Source organism: Monodon monoceros, unplaced genomic scaffold (genome assembly GCF_005190385.1).
Source record: "Monodon monoceros isolate NGI ecotype Baffin Bay Population unplaced genomic scaffold, NGI_Narwhal_1 Super_Scaffold_12, whole genome shotgun sequence".
Taxonomy (NCBI): Eukaryota; Metazoa; Chordata; class Mammalia; order Artiodactyla; family Monodontidae; genus Monodon; species Monodon monoceros.
The window spans coordinates 169,766,166-169,774,689 of NW_021703768.1; positions in this window are offsets into that span (position 1 = coordinate 169,766,166).

Genomic DNA, 8,524 nt, shown 5'->3' on the forward strand with positions numbered 1-8,524 from the left:
TTAGTAAACTCTTCCTGAGTTCTGTGAGCTGCTCTACAAATTAACAGAACCCACGGCAGGGGTCTTGGGAATCTCCAATTTATGGTGGGTGGGACAGAAACACAGGCAACCTGGATTTGTAATTGGTGTGAGAAGGGTGGGGGGAGTCTTATAGGACTGAGCTCTTAACCTGTGGGATCTGACACTACCTCTAGGTAAATAGTGTCAGAATTGATTTAATAGCTTGAGGGTGTTGAAGAAACACATAGCAGAATGGGTCTAAACCATCTTTTACCGGAATGCAAGGAAGTCCTCAGACAATAGTGGGGAGATGTCAAATGGACAGAAAAGCCCGCTTGAAGGGACTCCCAATAGCCGAATTTGAACATCAAAATAATTAATAGAAGTTACAGATTGAGAAAAATGAAATCCAAGATTATGTATATCTGTACTGATATACATAAATGAACAAATAAATGGGGGAGAAGAGAAAACTTTACCCTACAATAGAAGTCTCAAAGTATCTCAACACAAAATACTAATTATTTTAGAAGTACAAAACACTTATCAACTTTGCAGTGGAGGAGACTGGCAGATGCCACCTCAACCAAGTGACAAGTTAACATCACCAGATATGACATAAATTCACACGATGTGCCTTCTGATACAGTACAGTGAGAAGACTACAACAGCATCACTTGTGAGGTATTCTTGCCCCCGAAATTCACAAATCAGGAGGAAACATCAGACAAACTGGCTGATACTCTTCAACAATGTCAAGGTCATAGAAAAGATAAAGCAAGACTAAGGAATTGCCTCAGATTGAAGGAGACTAAAGAGACATGACAACTAAATGCAATAGGCGACTCTGGGTGGGATCCCAGACAAGACACTATTTCGAGAAGAGGAGACATTTTGAAAACATGGTTATGGATCAGGGACTTCCCTGGCAGTCCAATGGTTAAGACTTCGCCACCTTCCTAATGCAGGGAGTGTGGGTTCGATCCCTGGTCAGCAAGCTAAGATCCCACATGCCTCGTGGCCAAAAAAGATAAAACAGAAGCAATATTGTAACAAATTCAATAAAAAGACTTTCAAAATGGTCCACAACCAAAAAAATCTTTTAAAAAAAATGGTTATGGATCAGATAGTAATGTTGGATAAAAATTCATTTCCTGATTTTGATCTAGGAGAATGTCCTTATTTTAAGAAAATACACACTTCTGTATTAAGGAATAATGGGACATAATTATTCCCAAATGGTTTATTTAAAAATATGGTAATATAGAGGGAGTGATAAAGTAATGCAGTGGTGTCTGATAAATATTTAAAAACTGACTTTCTGGGGGAAAAGGTCTGTAGCTTTTTTTTTTTTTTCGGTACGCGGGCCTCTCACTGCTGTGGCCTCTCCCGTTGCGGAGCACAGGCTCCAGACGCGCAGGCCCAGCGGCCATGGCTCACGGACCCAGCACGAACCCGCGTCCCCTGCATCGGCAGGCGGACTCTCAACCACTGCGCCACCAGGGAAGCCCTGTAGCATTTTTTGACTCGCACTGTGGCTGATTTCAAGCTGCTGATGTGACTTTTTTGGTGAAGTTGGGAAGAGATGCCCTCGATCAGCTCTCATGAGACACCAGCTCCAGCCCATCACTGAGTTTATACAATTTCACGTAAGGCATTTGGTCACCTCCTGTGGTTTCTCTAACAAATCAAACATTTTAGAGCTTATGAAAATATGCTCGGCCACCTGTTATAATACAATTATAGCCTTATTTACATACCATGAATGATATTCAGAGAAAGGAAGTTTTTTTAAAAAATTTATTTATTTTTATATTTATTTTTGGCTGCGTTGGGTCTTCGTTTCTGTGCGAGGGCTTTCTCTAGTTGCAGCAAGCGGAGGCCACTCTTCATCGCGGTGTGCGGGCCTCTTCACTATCACGGCCTCTCTTGTTGCAGAGCACAGGCTCAGCAGTTGTGGCTCAGGGGCCCAGCTGCTCCGCGGCATGTGGGATCTTCCCAGACCAGGGCTCGAACCCGTGTCCCCTGCATTAGCAGGCAGATTCTCAACCACCGCGCCAGCAGGGAAGCCCGGAGGTTTTATTTTCTATAATCATTTACATTAGTGTGCAGATATCTTGGAGTCCTCACAGGTGTTTTGTGATAACATTAAAAATATGTTCCTTGACCATATGCCATCATTACCTATTGCTTTAAGAATTTTGCGTATTAAAACATTTGCGTATATAGTTGGTACAAAAGGCAACATTAAAGATCTTAGACATTCAGCTACATGTTTTGTGACCCATAAAGGCCATGCTGGAGGCCCCCTAGGAGGCTGGAACATTCAGAATCCACATCCATCTCCTTCCAGCCCACACCCAGTGACCCTCTGGCAAGTTTCTAAAAATAGGACATGGTATATTCAGTTCTCCCCACTGTTCACATTTTCCATGCAGCTATCCCGCAAACCTGGGAAAGGGTGAACACAGCATCTATGTATGGATCCCAATCCAGTGTACAAAACACACTTATGATATGAGGCTTTCCCTGCTTGAGGCAGCCTTTGTGATGGTTAACTCACAAAAACTGGCAGAGCTGAGAGAGCACCTAGACTGTGACAACAGCATGCAAGTCAAGTTAACATTGGCTCCATAGAAATCTTACATGAAAAGACAAAGATTCCCATGGATTGGGCACATTTTTGGTGGGCTTATAAATTGGTAGAGCCATTTCAAGGTCAATTTCAGTAATGTGTACCGATTTCTAAACATGAACGTCCTCTGACCAAGAATTCCACATCCAGAAATCTGTTCTACAGAAATATTCACACCAATACCTAAAGATACAAGAGGATGCTCACAGAAGCAGTGTGAAAGCAGATGTCTGGAACTACCTACTTGCTACTAGGAGAACAGATATATATGGTTTATTCCTACTATGGGGTACTATGGCACTATAGATTTTTATGGTGCACATATGTTTTTACAGGGAGCATATATTGCTTCTGTTTAAAATTTAGAAAGTAAGCTGATGATTCTTTTCCTTCTGCCTCATCTCAATGGGAAAAAAATCACAAGAAAATCTTTTTTAAATGTATAATTGAATTGATCTGATTGAACACTCTTAACAGCACAGGGTAGTAACATGACATGTTGTCATGTCTGTTATAGTTTTCAAATCACTGCCTTTGATTTCCTCTGTGGAATCCTTCCTTATTGTCCCTCAATAGCATCTTGAACAGAGCATATCGTGTTCATACAACTTTGATTATACTGTTCAGTTTGCAAACTCTGACCTTGTATCCAATTCTTTTTTTTTTTTTGCGGTACGCGGGCCTCTCACTGTTGCGGCCTCTCCCGTTGCGGAGCACAGGCTCCGGACGCGCAGGCTCAGCGGCCACGGCTCACGGGCCCAGCCGCTCCGCGGCATGTGGGATCTTCCCGGACCGGGGCACGAACCCGTGTCCCCTGCATCGGCAGGCGGACTCTCAACCACTGCGCCACCAGGGAAGCCCCCTTGTATCCAATTCTGATCTCAGCAGGTCGGGGGCCTGCTGTGGGGAGGGGGCCATTCTGCCTCCGGAAACTTCCTCTTGATCCCTCTCACAGGCTCTTGCTGTTCCTTCAGCGATGAGGCAATAACGGGAGATGAGAGAATTGGTGCAGCCACAGTCTCCCCAGATCCTCCCTATTCCTCAGTTCCCTCAGCTTTGGCTGAACCCCTAATCTCTGCTCCATCCTGCTCCTGCCAGGACAGCCCAATGCTCCTGTGATCCTGGATTCCCTCACCTGCAGACAGCATGCTTGAGAAGGATGCAGCAAAGTGGTTCAATTTGGCTAGCTTCCCAGATGTTCTTTTGACCCATGGGAAACTCACATGTGTGTGCATACTGAGTGCAGGCTGGCCATGCTCTCTTCAAGGACCACATCCCCCAGTTTCCTCTTCCTCTGGGTAGATCAACAATCCTATCAAACAAGATGACAAGCTCTTCCTGCAGGCATCATCGAAAATTACATGATTCTTTGAGAGTTGGCTTAGGGGAGTGGCAAGTGACTCCACCCCCAGGGAGAGTAATTACCTCTCAACATATGCATTCAAACTCCCAAGACCTCGGTGAACCCCCTCTCCAGTTTCCTTCCCATCCTCTGTCCCCCAAAGGAAATGATCTCTTTTAACCACTTATTTATTTCACACATTTATTTCTTTTATTTAGTTTATTGTTAACACCCATCAGTTCTATAAAATGAAAAATTATGAATAATCAAAGCATAATCATGAAAATTCAAAGTAGCTATTCAACAGAAAAAATACAACCATAAAAGCAGGTTCACTCACGCACACATAGCAGCAGGAGATGCAGCAGGTATTTCAAAGGACAGCAAGTGCTTGCTTTTTCATTTGAAGACCGTGACCATATCAGATACTAGAATGCGGCAGCTTATCAGCGTGTGTTCACCACAGGAGTCAAAATTCATTTGTAAAAATGTCTTTCACATTGAAATTGTTGTAAAAGACACACTTTCCAGAATTAAGCCTCCTCTCAGGCTTCTTGCCAGTTTCTAACACCTAAAAACTAACTGATACAGAAAATGTTTCAAATGTTAACTATTCTGATTCTTAAAGGTTAAGAAAGGATCTTCAAAAATAATTTAAAAGAATCATTGCAAACAATAATACTGGTACTCTCCCAGCCTTACTCCAGCATGGGCGTCTCTGGTTCTGTATCTGCAGCCTTGGGCAGGGCCTTCACCACACTCCCACCACTTTGCTTGCTTCCTTCCCTGGTTCTTCTACTGGTAGCTCCACTCTGGCTCCAGGCAGCTTTGTGTCCAGTGACTATGCCTGCTCCCAGAGTCTTGATCTGAAACTCAGTTCCACAGGCGCCAAGGCTCAGGACATCCCCAACACTGGTGAGACTTGGGGGGTTCCTCCTCCAGCCAGCAGACCCCTGTATACTGGTTGCCACAGTCCACATCAGGCCGAGGAACTCTCACTGTCGTCTTCTTTCCCAGCAGCAATTTGGAGAAGATTTTGTAGACAAAGGTCCACATCACTGCTGGCACTCTGATTATGTCACGGCTGCTGCCTCCCTGGATGTTCTCTAGACTTTCCCTGGAGGTAGCCCTTGGAGAAGAGCTGGTCAGTGAGAGACCTGGGAGAACCTTAGGACTGGGAAACAGAGAAGTAGCAGGTTAGCTGGGCCGCACGGGGGTGCGGGCCAGAGTCTTTGTTGGGACTGAAGCTGGCTTTAGCATGGTAAACCCCACACAAGCTGGGGGCCACCTGTCATCTGCCTTCTACTAATCTGGAAGTTCACAACCTCATTGTAGGGCCAGGTGCTGACCACAATTTTAACTGTCACCTTCTCTGCTGCTCTCAGTAGGTCAAAGAAGCAAGAGAAACACCAGTAGCATGAAAAAAACCAAAGTCAGTGAAAGGAAATGGGTAATTCAAGTGGAATTAGGTCCCTCTGTTGTCAGCTAAGGAACCTCAGACACAGTAACCTAGATTTCGGATTTCTTCTCTGCACTATTAAAAGCTTAGAAGCATCACTCCCATTCTTACAATAAGAAAATAACTGAATAAATTGAAAAGCAATGTCTCTTCTTAGATCCGTCAGAGAACTGAAGTCACAAGGCAAACGGTAACTAGAGAGAGAGGCAGATACAGAGAATCATAGCTTATGGGTGAAACCACACAACTCGGATGGGATTCAAACCCAGCCAAAACTCAGGTTGGGAACTGAACCCACGAACTAGGACTTTTACTCAGCGAAAACTCAGATCGGGACTTGAACCCACTGTCTTTTAGTTAAAATCACTCACCTGGTGTCAGGACTTACTGCAGCTCAGGTTCTTTATGTCTCAATGCAGAAGGAATTCGGTGAGAGACAAAATGATAGGTAAGAAGTGGATTTATTTAGTAAGCTACACATTCTATAGATAGAATGCAGTCCATCTCAAAAGGTGAGAGTGGCCCTAAAATGTGGGGTGGTTAGTTTTTACGGGCTGCGTAATTCCATAGGCTAATAAAATGGGAGGATTATTCCATCTTGGAGAAGGGGCGGAGATTTCCAGAAACTGAGCCACCACCCACTTTTTGGCCTTTTATGGTCAGCCTCAGAACAGTCATGGCACCTGTGGGTGCATCTTCTAGATGCTAATGCATTACAATATGCATAAAATGAGGCTCAAGGTCTAAGGGAAGTCAAATCTTCCACCATATTGGGCATAGTTGGTTCTAATGAGTTTATGTCATATCCTCAATGGCTATGTCATTCTTTAAGGGTTGTGCTCTGCCCCCTTCCCTCCTGTTTCACAGGGAGCCCCAGAGGAGAAGCCTGCTGGTGGGGACAGTACCAGTAGGAACACAAACTGTAATTAACCAACTGCTGGGGGCAGAGTGTGGACAACCTTGAGAGTTCAAAACTCTAGGCGGTGACCAGTTTAGTCCCCTCTCCCACTTTTCTGAGTTTTACCTCCAGGAGCCCCACCAAGTTCTCACTGTGAAGATTGGAGGAAAATCCCCTCATGCTTCCAGCAGGAACAGTGTAAAAGCAACCATTTTGAAATCTGCCAGAGCACCCTGTTCTTCCTCCAATTCTCTGTAACAAAGGCCAGCACTCAAGGGAAAGTACTTTATCTGACCTGGGGAAGGGCAATTAGTCAGCCCCTCTAGACTTCCTGTCACGTAGAAGAGGGGAGGGGGAGGCTGAGAAGCACTTGTGAAGATCATACTCCAGGGGCCCAGACCCACAAAAAGACTGAGACATAATTATAGAACTATAGAATGTTCCCTCTCCCCAGTGCCGCCTTCTAACTCAGCAACAGAACCTTCTAACTCTAACTCACAATGACAGCGGATTATAGTTTAAAAAAACTGAAAGGCTCATACTCTATTTAACAAGGACTTGGTAGGAGAAAGAAAAACAAGGACACTAGAGGAAACTGACATTTCAGACAACTACAGCTACAGCAAACAGCAAACACAATATAACTCCCAGCCAGATCAACGTATACCGTCACACTAAAGCCAATTTACCTGGTTTCTATTACCTAATATATCAAGTTCAGCTTTCAACAAAAATACAAAGCATGCTAAAAGGCAAGAAAAAAAAGTCTGAAGATAAAAAGAAAGCAACAGAACTGAATTCAGATATGGCAATGATTTTGGAATGATTGGACTGGGAATTTAAAATAACTATGATTGTTATGCTAAGAATTCTAAAGGAAAAGGTGAACAACATTGCAAGAATGATGGATAACATAAGCAGGAAGACTGAAACCCTAAGAAGGAGTAAAAAAAAATTGCTAGCAATCTAAAACACTGTAACAGAAATGCAGAATACCTTTGCTGGGCTCACCAATAGATAGGGCTGAGGAAAGAATCTCTGAGCTTGAGAATATCTCAATAGAAACTTCTCAAACTGAAATAAAAAGAGAAAAACATAGAAAAAATGAACAGAATATTCAAGAACTGTAGGACAATTACAAAAGGTGTAACACATGCATAATAAGAATACCAAAAGGAAGAGAAAGAGAGAAGGGAACAGAAGAAGTATTAGAAGTAATAATGGCTAAAAATTTCCTCAAATTAATAACAGGCAGCAAACTACAAATCCAAGAAGCTCAGAGAACACCACGCAGGATAAAACACTAAAAGTCTACACCTATGCATATCATATGCAAATTGCAGAAAACAAAGACAAAAAGGAAAATCTTGAAAAAAGTCAGAGGGAAAAAAACACCTTACCTATAGATGAACCTTACCTATAGAGGATAGGAACTACATTGAATTCTTGTCACAAACCATGTAAGCAAGAATTGAGTGAAGTATTGAAAGTATTGAAAGAAAAAACCACCAACCTAGAAATCCGTAGTCAGTGAAATTATCTAATGCAATAAGACAAGAAAAAGAAATAAAAGGCATAGAGATTGTGAAGGAAAAAATAAATATGTCTTTGTTCAAGGATGACATAATTATCTTTGTAGAAAATCCCAAAGAATTGACAAAAAACTCCTGGAACTAAGAAGTGATTATAGCAAGGTTATAGGACACAAAGTTAATATACAAAAGTCAACTGCCTTCCTATATACCAGCAATGAACAAGTTGGATTTGAAACTAAAATCACAATACAATTTACATTAGCATGCCCCCCCCACACACACACATACACACACACAAAGTATTATACGTAGGAATAAACTTAACAAAATAGATACAAGATCTATATGAAGAAATCTAAGAAGTATGATAAAAGAAATCAAATAAATTCTAAATAAATGTAGAGATATGCCATGTACATGGAAAGGAATATTCAATATTGTTAAACTGTTAATTCTTCCTATTGATTTATAGATTTAATGCAATCCCAATCAAAATCCCAGCAAGTTATTTTGTGAATATCAACAAGCTGATTCTAAAGCTAATATGGATCTGCAAAAGACCCAGAGTAACCAACACAATCATAATGAAGAACAAAGTCAGAAGACTGACACAATTCAATTTCAAGATTTACTGTAAAGCTACAGTAATTATGAC